Genomic DNA, 14,989 nt, shown 5'->3' with positions numbered 1-14,989 from the left:
CTCGATGGTGCATGTTATCAACTTTCAAAGTCCTTAGATCAACGGGACTTTGAGAAATCAAACCTTTTTAAGTCCTTGACTCATGCCCAATTGGGGATTCAACCGAAAATAAGGAACCACAAAGTATTGATGCTGTGACACTGATATCACTCAGGTTACAAGTTCGAAGTCCCTTACAGTTGCCCCGGCTAAAGCTCGAAGTCGCTGACGCCACCCCGGTTGAGGTGCCACGCCATTAATACCGAGTTGTTCCAAGTTCAAAGTTGAAACTTCGAGAATGAATAGTCAAAGGCTTAGATTATTTTGACATCTCTTAGTGTTAGTTGATTCAAACAAGGATACACCCTCGAAAAGAATTTCGAGGATTCTGGCAGCGTTCGGACATCATGAGACAGACTCGTCTTTAATTGTAGAATCTAGGAGGACACTAACGACGATGACGTGTACATTGCATTCTTATTGCAAATAACTACTGCAGGAACGTCACTGAGCTTTCAATTACTTTACTGTCTAGTTTGAAGCCATTACACCGAACATGAGAGTATCAAAAGGAAGAGCCAAACCTACTTGGGAACGTCTTTAGAATCCGGTTCAAAGATTTATCAGGCTAGATTCCTTATCAGTCGCAACGGAGGCTTCTTCAGGTTCACTGTTGGCCACTCTACAGGTAGGTTCACCATCGATATTGCAAAAAGCCACGCCGCTGGCTTCCCCATTTTCAGCTTCTTCATCAAGCTCCACTGAAAAACCTGCGATGACTGATCAGCCGCTCAGTCTTGAAACCGTGCTCACGAACCTTCAAAACAGCCTCATTGCTATGCAGCAAAGGGCTAACCAGACTGATGCTTCCATCTCCCACTTGAATGATCTGATCACTACTCGACTTCCGCCAGCTCCCGAAGAGGAAAGTGTGGACTCTGACGATAAGGACATCCATGTGGAGCCTGTCTTGGTTCCGGATTCAAACTGCGAAGGGCGCCTCATTGTGCAATGCTTACCTAGATAGGCTTGTGTGCCTGTTCCAAACCCGAATCTTCTGGGTGGTGGACCTATTCAGAACCCTGAAATGATAGCTCTAATAGCCAAGACGGCCAAACCCGAATCTTCTTGGGCAATCAGTCATTAGAGCGACTTTGGCTCTCCATCTCTTAACAAAATCCGTGAAGGACTCTTTTGCTTCCATTTTGGTGGATTCTAACTCCCGAGTGGTCATCTTGATATAAGAGTTGTAATTGTACTGTGCAACAAAGGCAACCCCAATGTCTTCCCAAGTCTTTCTTTTGGAGATGTCGAGCGACAGAAACCATTGAAAGGCAGGCCCAGAGAGAGTCTATGGGAACAATTGAGACATAGCCTCACTTTCCACACCCAGTAGCTTCATTGTAGCATGATAGCCAAAGAGATGAGTCTTAGGATTACCGCTCCCGTCGAACTTAACTAAGTCGGGCATCTTGAGTTTGTCGGGAAGCCTAGCATTAGGGTATAGGCAGAGATGGTCTAGGTCAATTCCTCCTACACCGATCTTTTCAGATTTTGAGATATCTTCTTCCAGCTTAGCCATCTTGGCCATAAGAGCGGCCATGTTAGGGTTTTGAACAGGCCAAATAGCAATAAGGTTCGGATTTAGAGCAGGCACACGAGCCTCTCTAGGAATGGGCTAAACATTGAGATGCCCTGCATGATTTGGATCCTCGACAAAGACAAGTTATACATGAACATCCTCATCATCCTCGCCTTCCTTTTCAAGCACTGGCACTGGTGGAAGATGAGTGTTGATGAGATCATTCAGACGGGTGATGTTAGCATTAGTCTGAGTTGCCCTCTGCTGCATAGCAGTGATATTATTCTGGAGGTTCATGAGCATGGTTTCCAGAGCGAGCGGTTGTGGCTGATCTGCCATGACACGTTTTTCTGATGAGCCTGAAGAAGAAGTTGAAGATGGGGAAGCAAGCGGCGTGGCTTTTTGCAAAATCGATGGCGAACCCGACTGTAGGAAGGCCAACAATGAACTGGGAGAAGCCTCCATTGCGACTGATAGGGAATCTAGCCTGACAAGTTTTTTAACTAGATTCTGAAGATGTTCCCAAGTAGGTTTGGCTCTTCCTTTCGGTACTCTCTTGTTCGGTGCAATGGTTCCAAACTAGATTGTAAAGTAATTAAAAGCTCAATGACGTTCCTGCAGCAAGGAGTTAATTGCAAAAAGAAATGCAATGTACATGTCATCATCGTCGGTGTTCTTCTAGACTCTATAACTAAAAATGAATCTGTCTCATGACGTTCAAACGCTGCCAAAATCCTCGGAATTCTTTTCAGGGTGTATCCTTTGAATAGATCGACTAACACTAAGAGATGTCAAAATAGTCTAAGCCTTTGACTATTCCGTTTTCGCAGTTTCAACTTTGGAGTCAGAACAACTCGGTGTAGATGACGTGATACCGGAACCGAAGCGGAGTAGGCGACACAGCGCCATAGCCTAAACGGTGTACGTGTTGCGCACGATAACCAAGGTCGTATAAGCATCATGACATTCTCTCTGTTGTTCCTTATTTTTTGTTTGAAACCTCGATTGGGTATTTAGATAAGGACTTAGAAAGTCTTGATTTTCCAAAGTCTTGTTGATCTAAGGACTTTGAAAATTGACAACATGCACAATCAAGATGCATGACTCTTCATCGGGCTATGGCTGCGTCCTAATAAACATAAGACAAACTCAAAAGAAAGACAACCTAGAAGCCGCCCTAAACATGCTCCTATTCAAAACGGTATGTATGTACAGTGCATGCGATAGGAAAAAGCAGTAACACGTAGACAGTATATGGGGGTTAGATGCAAATAGATCTTACCCAATAGGTACCTATCTTAGTTTAGAGAGTTCTAATGCTTTGTATATGTAAAGGCTAGTTTTGGCTTGAGGGGGTTCCTCGGACTAAAGCCAAGATATACCTTCCGCTGCCCACGTAATCGTAGAGCAACAGTCAAACGGTATAATGACTTATCATCGTCGAAGGCTGTTGGGCATTCGGGGTCCCCGGGCTCCGGTAAACTGTGCCGGCTTGCCAAAACGCTCTAACGCGGCTATCCAACATCGATGCAAATGAGAATGCTAAAAAGTTGATTAATGGAATAGAATCACAAATTTGCAAAATGCTTTTTCAAATTTGACTCACTTTATTTAGTCCATCTTTAGAGGAAACTACACAAGTGATCAATCGAAAAAGTCCCAGATCGGATTGGCAGAACACAAGGTCCTGTAAAATCACCATTCCAACCTTCGGCAGCGTGAAGCTCACCGTTTTGACAAACTTTTAAAAGATTGTTCATAAGTGTATTAAACTCTAAGTATATATTAATATTGGTTCAATTGTTCCCCAGCAGAGTCACCACTGTGGGCAGAATGCCCTGAAAAAGGCAGAACGATGAGCGCACTTTTGGTAGACGAGCGCTCAATTTAGAGTCGCCACTCGGGTTTGAAGGTCCGACACCCAAGGAACCGAACTTGAAACGCTTGCTGCGCTGTTTGATTTGAAAAAGTGAAGAAACCAATCCGTCATAACCATATCTGGGTTCAGGAGCCAGGTTACGAGTGGGAAAGGATTTTAAGGCACCCCTCTTGCCCAATCCGGAGATCAATTTCTACTTAGGCATTTGCGAAAACATTTGTGATTCTGTTTGATTAATCAATTCTTTAGCCAATTAGGGGCGGGGAACAGTTTAATGGGGATTAAAGCTGTAACACGATTTGCAGGATGTGAATGATAGCATGAGTGTAAAAGCAGTTAGTATAGGATGAAAACAGACTGTTGTGGGAGTTTAAATAGATTGGAAGGGTATTGTTTTGGAGTGACGTGCGCAGGTGGAAACCAACATGCACTGATCAAGTCACTGCATGCTGATCACACATGTGCGCGCTACTACACTGCCTGCGCGCACCAGTAAGCCTAAGCCCACAGCTCTTATTTTCAAACCCTCTAGGCTCTGGAAGGACCAGTGCACACCCAAGACAAACCAAGCAGTTCATATGCAATTATAATGAATAGTTTAAAGGCTGAAAAGCCCTATAAATTAACAAAACACCCCATAAACAGTGTGAGGACAAAACAACAGAAATACAAATTGAACTAAAACTAGCAATTCTAACTAAAGAAAGTACTAAATTGGTTGTTAACATCCTTACAGTGATCTATACAAAGTAAAAGACATAAAACAAAATTCATTACATGCCAATTCATTACGGGCTCTATCTTTCCCGGATCAATAGACACCCCATCCTTCGATACAACGTGACCCAAAAATTTGACTTCGGACAACCAAAATTCACATTTGCTAAGTTTGGCATACAAACGATGTTCTCTCAAGAGTTCAAAAATGATAGATAGGTGAGTTTGGTGTTCCTCCTCCAAAGGTGAGTAAATAAGGATATCGTCCACAAAAACAACTACAAAATGATCGAGATAAGCACGAAAGATGCGGTTCATCAAATCCATGAAAGTTGTCGGCGCATTTGTTAATCCAAAGGGCATAACAACGAACTCGTAGTGGACATACGGGGTACAAAAAACGGTCTTAGGAATGTCTTCCCTCCGAACCCTCAACTGGTGGTAACCGGACCTTAAGTCGATCTTAGAGAAATAAGTTGCGCCTCGAAGTTGATCAAACAAGTCGTCGATTCTAGGCATTGGATACTTGTTCTTAGTGGTGATGCAGTTTAACTTACGATAATCAATACATAGACGAAGCGACCCATCTTTCTTCTGGGCGAACAAGGCCGGTGCTCCCCACGGTGACGTACTCGGACGAATAAACCCCAAATCCTCTAATTCTTGCAACTGAACCTTCAATTCCGTCAATTTGGCAGGTGCGAAACGATAAGGAGGTATGGAGATAGGAGCAGTACCAGGAAGTAAGTCGATAGTGAATTCAATCTCTCTCTCGGGTGGTAAACGAGGTAACTCCTTTGGAAACACGTCCGAAAAATCACAAACAACAAAAGGTAGCTCCCCACGCGCGGACACATCCTCATCTAACGCCAAACTCGCTAATATATAAGGCATACATTGACTCACGCTCCTGAGACTCACACAGATATGGTTCTATCTGTTCCCGACGCTCCCCGAAGAACTCAAAACAAGAACCCCCAGGCGGACAAATACGGACCCCGACGCTCGAAGCAATCTATAGTAGCATGGAACATCGATAGCCAATCCATTCCAAGAATAAGGTCAAACCCTGACATATTCAGCACAATAAAATCAAAAGTAAAACGACGATCTTGAATAATAAGCTCACAATCCAGGCAAATGCGATTTAATGGCGACCTACCTCCTATAGGTGTGTCAACAAACAATGGAGGACTAATACTCTTGATTTCCAATTCCAAAGCACAAGCAAAAGATGCAGCAATAAAAGAATGCGATGCTTCAGAATCGAATAATACTCTAGCAAAGGAGTTAAACAAGAGAAATGTACCCCTCACAACCGATGTTTCCGGGGCCTGAGAAGTGATACGAGGTGGTGGAGGCGGAAAAGCAGAAGTGATAGCAAAAGCCCTCCCTTGAGTAGTCTGACCCTGAGCATGTCCACCCCGATGACCGGAACCCTAAGTAGGCGTAGACGAACTAGCTCCCCTCTCAACCTGAGATCCCTGAACCGAAGTGGTCTAACGAAAATGAGGCTGTTGTTGCCTCTGATTACCCCGAAAAGATTGCCGATTAGAACTCTGTCCACCCCTTGATTGTTGCATCGAACCAAACTCGCTACGTGCCCCATCCCCACGCGGGCAATTCCTAGCAAAATGATCGATTTTCCCACAAGTGAAGCATGTTCCCAAAAGCCGAATACACTGGGCGCGAATGTGCCCCGCTTGACCACACTCATGGCATACGATTGAGGGTCTATTGGAAACTCCCCGAGTCCCAAACGAAGGAGAAGGTGGAGGCCTAAAATTTGACGGACCCTGCGAAGTCGACATTTGACCCCTTTGTCTCTTCCTTCCATGACTACTGAAACTCCCCGATGAAGAACTCATACCCCCCACTGGTTGTCTCGGTTCCCAAACCTTAGTATTTTTTGGTTCTCCAAGTTTCAAGTTTGGTTGCTAGCTCCAAGTCTATTTCTTTCTCTTTTCTTGGTTTTCTTGCTTGCTCTTCTTTCATCCATTGAAAGAGTAAACAAGAAACCCCTTCCATACACCTCTTATAGTCAAACATCCATCACCCTCCATCATCCAACCCTCAAGTTCAAAGCTCAAACATCTCTCAAACCTCAAAACCAAAGGTATACACCTTTGTACTACTTTCTGTTCTAATCCCTCAGGGGGGGCTAGCAGGGTCAAAACTGGTAATCAATACCAGTCCTGGCCCTAAAGCTAGCAAGATTTCAAAAAAAAATGTTTCTGATAAGAATCGGCGTGCGCCGGTCATAAGCACGTGTACGCCGATCCGTGGCAGTACGTACAATTTTTAACTTGATCTGTCTAGAACTGGCGTACTCTAGTTCGGAGCCCTTCGGAACTGGCATGCTTCAGTTGTGAACTAGGGTTTGGATTTTTGTTTTATGCTTTATTTCTTGTCTATTCATCATTGTGAGCATGCCTAATAACCAATTTACTGCTTTCCATAGTTAAAGTTGCTAGTTTTACTTTCTTAATATTATTTCTGCTGCTTTAGAATGTCTCTAGGGTCCTTCTAATCATGTTCCAGAGCCCAGAAGATGCAAAGCCAAACACTAGACAGAAAGGTATAACTGGCGTACCGTCATCAATGACTGGCGTGTGACAGTTAGATCTCATCTAGTGGCTAGCCCTTGTATGGCAGCTAGGTCTTGGCATCTGTTCATTTCCCCACACTGTTTATGGGGTGTTCTGTTCATTTTATGGCTCTAAAGCCATCTCTACTGCCTGTAACTATATTTATTCTGCTATATTGACTGCGTGGTTTGTCCTAGGTGTGCACTGGTCCTTTCCAGAGCCCAGAGGATTGAGAGTAAGAGCTGTGAACTTAGATCTACCACCAGCGCACGCCAGTGCTATGGTGGAGTACGCCGATTATCTCCGTATGCAGTGGCCTTGCCAATGCATACAGGTTGTCTCTTGCGCGTGTCATTCTAGGTCAATGTGTCCCAGTTTGTCTAAAATGCTCACAGGTGCTTGTTCTCAATTTATATTCATTGTTTTAATCAATTATCCATCACATTTTGTCATATAAATGGAACTTGTTATAATTTTAATCCCCTATAATTGTTCCCCCACTCTAATTGGCTGAAAAAATGATTAATGAGAGAAAAATGCAAACATTTTACCAAATGCCCTAGTAGAGACCAATCTCCGGATTGGGCGAGAGGGGTGCCATAAAACCCTTCCCATCTCGTAACCTAGCTTCCAAATCTCAGATATCAAACATGACGACGGTCCAGTCTACAAGCCTTTTTCAAATCAAACACGTAGCAAACGTTTCAAGTTCGATTCCTTGGGTATTTTACCACTAAAATTTGAGTGGCGATTCTGAATTGTAGCGTCGCTTTTCCAAAAAAGGGTGCACCAGATTTTATACACGAAAACAGAATTTTCGGGGCGTGTGCCCATAGTGGCGACTCCGCTGGGGACTCATTGCATTGATCAATATTTGGTAATTAATACATAAATGAACAATTTTTCGAAAGTCTGTCAAAACAATACACTTCGCGCTGCTGAAGAACGGAATGGTAATGTAACAGGATCTCATATTCGACCAATCCGAACTGGGGCTTTTCCTATTGTTCACTTGTGTAATTTTCTCCAAATGTTGATCAATAAAAGTGAGCCAAGCTTTAAAAGGCATTTTCAAAACATTGCGCTTCTCTCTCCTTCAATCATTCTTCAGCATTCTTTCATGTGCATCGATGTTGGCTTGCCCCATTGAGGTGTTTTGGGTAACCGGCACAATTTATTGGAGCCCGAGGTCCTCGAACGCCCAACAACCTTGGACGATGATGAGTCGTACTACCGTTCGACGGTTGCTTTGCTACATCCGTTGCAATGGAAGGTATATCGTGGCTCTAGTAAGAGGAACCCCCTTAAACCAAAAACGGCTTCTACATGTGTACAAACCACTAGAACCTTTCAACCTAGGACAGGAACCTGCAGGGTAGGATTATTTGCATCTAACCCCCATATACTGTCTATGTGTTACTGCTTTCCTTATCGCATGCCTGTTCATTCATTGATGCCGTTTTGCGTAGGAGCATGCTAGGGCGGCTTTTTAGGTTGTCTCTTGTTGAGTCTATCTTATGCCTATTAGACGTTGCCTTAGCCTGATGATGAGTCATGCATCTCGATGTTGCATGTTATCAATTTTCAAAATCCTTGGATCAACAAGATTTTGGGAAATCAACACTTTCTAAGTCCTTGTCTAAAGCCCGATCGAAATTTCAAACAGAAAACTAGGAACAACGAAGACAATGTTATGATACTTACACCATCCAGGCTAAAAGTGCTAATCACTTACACCGCTCAAGCTCTGGCACAGTGCTGCTTATGCCCCTTCGGTTAAAAGTATCACATCCTCTACACCAAGTTGTTCCGATTTCAAAAGTTGAAACTTCGAGAGCGGAATGGTCAAAGGCTTAGTCTATTTTGATATCTCTAAGCATGAGTCGATTCAAATAAGGATGCATTGTCAAAAAGAATATCCGAGGATTCTTGGCAACGTCCGAATGTCATAAGATGGACTCTCTTTAGTTATAAAGTCTAGGAGGACACCGACGATGTTGACATGCGCATTGCATTCCTTCAAATTCTTTTAAAAGCTTGTTGCAGGAACGCCACTAAGTTCTCATTTACTTTGCTATCCAAAGCTCTAAGCCATTTCATCGAAGGAAAGAACCAAACCAACATGGGAGATGCCAAGGTTATTTCATCGTCACTTCCAAAGCCATATCACCCTCCTCAATCATCAATCCAAAATGGCAGCACAAACAGAGCTGGCTGAGCTGAAGAGGGCTATACAAGAAATGAACCAGAAAATGGACAAACAAATGGTTATGGTTTCGGGGCTGGTTGACCTTTTTACCTCTGTCATGTCAAAGCCAAATCTGGGGCTAGTCAAAGAACCTCCTCAGACCTGCCACACTCCTGCGGTTGGAACCAAGTTGTGCTCGAGAGACATGTTCAAAGACCTGGCTGAGTTTCATGAAGCCAGGACTCACCTGAAGGAGGATGCTAGATCCTTGTTCAAAGCGAATGCAGAAAGGGAGAATATGCGCGACAAAGAAATCAATCCCAAAGGCAAAGGAGTGCGCCAAGTGGAAGGTGCAGTGTTGTGCAGCTACGAAGCAAGCAAAGGTTCCACCTTGAGCTCCCAATCCAATCGCCGGAACCCACCAAGGACCTTCTCCCGTTTCTCTACGCCTTTGTCCTCGATTTATGGGAAGCTTCTCGAAGCTGGCTTCCTCAAGCTACTCCTTCCAACTCCTTCACCTCGAACATTCCCGGCATCCTACAGCCTGAATGCCTATTGTGCTTTCCATCAAATGCCTGGCCATCTCACTGATGCCAGCTTTCGCCTTCGACATGAAATTCAAGATCTCATCGATAATGGCACCATTCAAGCTCCACTCCCATCAAAGCCCAATGTCATATCCAACTTCATGCCTTAGCACGGTTCCAACCCATGTGTTAGCCAGGTATCCAGCAGCTCCACTCAAATCAAATCAAGCTCCACTCAAATCCAACCTAGCTCTACCATATTCAACCCATACCTTTTCATTATCCCAGAAAGTCAAACCAAGCCAATTTTGTCTCTCCCATCCGAACCCGAGGTTAACCTGATGGCCATAGATGCAGTCGAGGTCCTCACTACCGATACCTGGGTTAACAGTGATGAGGAGCCTACAAAGGAGGAATTCAAGAGGAAGCTTAATCAATCAAAGGAGAAATTGGGCTGGCTGAGATCCTTCAATCATGAGAGTTTGGGGTTGTTGTTCAAAGAGTTATCTCAAGTGGGTCTGGCCGAAGAAGGTGAAAAAGCCGAAGTGCTGTTGTTTGGGCCTGTTGTCCTCTAGCTCCCATCTCTCCGCGAGGAAGTCAATGGTAACTATAAAAGTTGCATTTTCAAATCGCGTCTATTTTGCATTGACACTTTCGAGTCTGAGTCTGACATAGTGTCTGTCAAGTCGTCTAAGTCTAGCTCTGAGTCGGAGTTTATGCCTCTTGGCCCTCCACGTCATAGCTTTTATTCTCAATTTGAGTCTTTTTGGATGTACTTGGCAAATCCCGAGGGATTTGATGATATGCATTATCCTGCTTCTAAGAACTTCGCTTGCTTTTGAATAAACTGTGTCGACCTTGACGACGAAGGGATAGATTTCGATGGGATCATCTCCAAGAAAATGTGTTCCCTCGCCGAAAGGGAAAACAAAAGGCATGCTCAGCCTTTAAAAGAAGAAGTAATTTAAAATAAATTTGAAAGATGGGGAAGACCCCCGGATGGTTCAAATTGGTTCAGCGCTGTCCTCGTAAGAGCATTGCACCCGTTCCGACTTGTTCAAAGAATTCAACAATATCTTGGCATGGTCTCACAAAGGCACGCCTAACATTGATCATGGGATAAAGAAGTATTAAATCCCCTGCTACTGGATGCCAAGCCAGAAAGCAAAAGCTCAGAAGGCTCCAGGCCTTGTACCATGCTCAAAACAGTAACAACAGCATTCCATCAAGCGCACATTAAAGAGGTACAAAAGTGGCCTGGAGCGGGGCATTTCCAACCAAAGCAGTCAAAACCATTCACTGTCAGTCATTTTCATCTGGGGCTGTAGTCAAAAATCACCGACCTCGGTGGCAGCAAATCAAAACCTCGGTCAACATGGATTAACACAAGTGTTGCTTTTTCCTAAGAGAAGCTCGTTAGGCTGAAAACCCCAAGGGTGGGCAGTTCCAAGCAAAAGTTAGAGCAGCCTGCTAGACCGAAAACCTATGAAGGCGGTCTAGGCAAAAATGAATTGGCAAAAAGTCAAAAGCTCGCTAGACCGAAAACCTGAAAGGGTGGTACTAGGCAAAAGTTAGAGCATAAAAGGAGAGGTAGAACACACGAGTGAACCTTTGCCTGAACTACGTTTTGACCTGATTCCCAGAAAAGGATTCGTAGGCAGTCTCTCTTCAAGACTTGGTCATACTTTATCAATTGGATCCATGGATGACATTTTGGTGCACATCAAGGGTCAAGAAAGGTCGAGAACAAGACAAGCCGAAGTGCTGACTGACAGGCTGAAGTCCATTGATTCATTTGAGAATCAGAAGATGGAAACCATTCGTCTTTCAAGTTTAATACAAACTGCTATTTCAATTTTAAAGCTGGGCAAAAGCCTTAAAATATTTTGAAGCATCAAAAAAAGAACGAAATGCTTATGAGGCCTAATGGCTAACAGTTTATTCTAGGTTTAGCGACGTTTAGTTTAAGCGGCTACAGCAGCTTTGCAATCTCACGCGCTAGTTTGAGGCTCACACGCACTTGTACAAAAGTGATGCGCGTTGGTCTCAAGCCTGCTCGCGCTTCTTCAATTCCTGCATCAGACAGTACTAGACAGCCATCACGCCTAACAAAGATTTTTGGACCCTCGGGGGCACATTTCAAATTCAAAGCACCTCGAATCTCGTTCAATGGGCTTTTGCCAAGTTTTGCCATGCTGTGCAGGTCATATGGTCATAATGTGACCGCACGGGGGTGTCGGTTTCAGTCCGGGCATATATGAGTCATCATTTGCGTCTTTTATTTATCTTTGCGACACTTTTCAAGTTTTTCAATCCATTGTCATATCGGGAAGCTTTTCCTGATTTTACCGATTTGTATAGGTCATTGTACATTTATTGGACCTTATGATAGTGTCAATTTCTCCTGTCTAAGGGATATTGTGAATTTTGGCACATTAATGCCCAAAATTTCATTATTTTCCATATGTCTAGGAGTCCGTGACATATCCGGGGCTCTTCTTCCTTTCTCATTTGAGCTAGGCGAGTCTGTACATATATGTGTTTGTTTGTCAATTCAGTTCGCTTGTTGATGCAAATTAGATATTAGCGATTGGTTTATGCATTCTTTTAGACATTCTCAAAAGAGAGTCAAATAAATTGGAAAATGAAATTTACATTACTACCCTACCATCTGTGGTCTGCAAGTAGTGGAATCTTGTGAGCAGCGAGGGCATCTCGGCTCAAGGCCAAGCAAAGCTTATCTATTGGGCTCATCCGCCCAAGCATCAAAGAAAAGGGGCACGCCGACCCAATGCCACTCCTAAATGTCAACTGGGGCATGCCGGCCCGCTTAACGTCTATTTATTTGGGAGCGCATCTCAGAAGCAAAGGACAGTAAAGTAAAGAGGCTCAGTGGTAGTCCTCAGTGGTAGAGCTCGGCTTCGTTCTCATCGTTGTCGTCATTCTTGATCTCCTTAAAGCATCTAGGGCTCCTCTCCCATCCTCATCTTCTGAGGAGGCTTTGCTGACGGGCTCTTTCTCTCTCACTCTTTCTCAATCTCTCAGACTACTCTCTCTGAACCTCTAAAAACTCTTTGGCGCTAGCCACCCTTTCTAGGGGCCTCTCTTTCAACTGCACACCTCCAGCTACTGGTTATCTATTGCTCTCGCATCTCTGAGCTGGGGCTAAGATGACAGTATTGCTTTGTGTAACTCTTGTTTATGTGATCATCCTAGGTCATCATCCTCTAGAAGCTGCCCTAGTTTGCCCTTGCATTTTCAATTTATGCATTCAATTTAGTACATATCATTGCATACGTATATCAACTATTGAAAATAGGAAAAGTCTATCAAGTGCCAAAGCATGCTTATCTAGCGTCGAAAGTAGCAAGTAGTTTGGATTTTAGGGGTTCATACCTGGGATCTAGTCACTACTGGAACTGGAGCCGGAGCCGCTGCTCTGGCATAGTGCAATTGTAAATGGGGGGTGTCACATGCCGTTTTCCCTATCCATTTCTCCATAGCAAAAGTCAAGCACACAGCCTCACTGTCCCACTCTGCTAGCACCTAGAGCACACTTTGGCGATCAGAATACAATTCAAAGCTGCAATGGCTTGCGCTACCCAAATCCAAGTTCACAGACGGCATGTTATCCTGAAGGAAGATTCGCCTGTCCTGTCAGAATCAATGACGATTAGCCATGTCGTCCTTCAAATCAACAACGGTCTACCCGTCTTTCAAATCAATTCAATCAATGACGATCAGTCATAACGTCCCTTTTAAATTCAATCAACGACGATCAGCCATATCATCCTTTAAATCAATTCAATCAACAATGATCAGCCACGTCGTCCTTCAAATCAATGATAGTCTACCCGTCCTTCAAATCAATTCAATCAATGACAATCAGTCATGTCGTCCTTTCAATCCATCAACGACGATAAGTCATGTCGTCCCTTTTAAATTCAATCAATGACGATCAGCCATGTCGTCCTTCAAATCAATTCAATCAACGATGATCAGTCATGTCATCCTTCAAATCAATGACGGTCTACCCGTCCTTTCAATCAATTCAATCAATGATGATCGGCCACGTCGTCCTTCAAATCAACGACGATCAGCCATATCGTACTTTAAATCAATTCAATCAACGACGATCAGTCATGTCGTCCTTCAAATCAACGACAGTCTACCCGTCCTTTCAATCACTCCATCAATGACGATCAGCCATATCGTCCGGTTCAATCCATAAACGTCATTCAAAATATTGTCCGCTTCAATCCATCAACGATGATCAGCCATATCATCCGGTTCAATCCATCAACGACGATCAGACATATCATCCTTTCAATCCATCAACGACGATCAACCATGTCGTCCGTTTCAATCCATCCATGACGATCAGCCATGTCGTCCGTTTCAATCCCTCAACAACGATCACCATATCGTCTGTTTCAATCCATCAACAATGATCAGCCATATTGTCCGTTTCAATCCTTCAACGACGATCACTCATGTCATCATTTCAATCAATCAACAATGATCAGCCATATCGTCCTTTCAATCAATCAACGGCGATCAGAGTATCTTCCGCTTATGTCTTTCAACGGCATTCAGAATATCGTCCACCATCCAAATTCAACGATGGTCCGTGTTATCCTCAATGATGACCCACCATCCAACTTAGCGACGGTCTGTCCATCTAATCAGCTCAATGACAGCTCACCCATCCAATCAGTCTACAACAACCATCCGCCTATCCTGATCCACATCGGTCTATAGTTAGCATAGCTTCCAGCAGTCTTATTGCTCTGTCTCGGATGGTCTTTGATCATCGGTCTACAGTTAGCATAGCTTCCAGCAGTCTTATTGCTCTGTCTCGGATGGTCTTTGATAAGAAGATTGGCTTTAATTCCCAACGGATGGAATTCAACCTACCTGACACGACCTACCTGTGATTGTTGGAGTTCTTTGTGTTGAAGAAGGTTTGATCCCCAGCGGCAAGGATTTGCCCACAACTGATTATTCCCCAGGAGAGTCCGCCTCGGCATTCAATGATGGTCCACCCATCGCTGTTTCCCAACAGAGTTCAAACTCTTTTCCAATGGTCTTAAGATGGTCTTCCCATTTTCGATCTCTCAATGGATAGTATTTTTATATACATGTCCGCATTTTCAATTTTCTTCTGGATAGCCTTGAGAGGGTGTCTAGAAACCTTTAACGTTACTTGTACCAAGACAATAGTGCGCCAAGTGCCGTCAAAGGGGGGCTACTGTAGACACGCTATTTTGGACATTCCAAATTAGTTTACTTACGGCATTTGATTCTTCGATGATGAAACGAATCAAGAACACCCCGAAAATGTTAGTATGTTTGAGCTTTGAGCATTCCAAAACCCTTTCAGATCCCTTTCAAATTCCCTAAACCATAACCAAATGGCCTCAGCAAAACCCAACTTGCATACACTGGCACTCAACTTGCGTGCGCTGGTCCTCTGCCACGTGTCAGTCATCGGTCAACTTTGATCGTACGCCAGTTCCGAACTAAAGT

The sequence above is a fragment of the Rhododendron vialii genome, chromosome 1a, assembly GCF_030253575.1.
Source record: "Rhododendron vialii isolate Sample 1 chromosome 1a, ASM3025357v1".
Classification (NCBI taxonomy): domain Eukaryota; kingdom Viridiplantae; phylum Streptophyta; class Magnoliopsida; order Ericales; family Ericaceae; genus Rhododendron; species Rhododendron vialii.
This window is presented reverse-complemented; position numbering follows the sequence as displayed.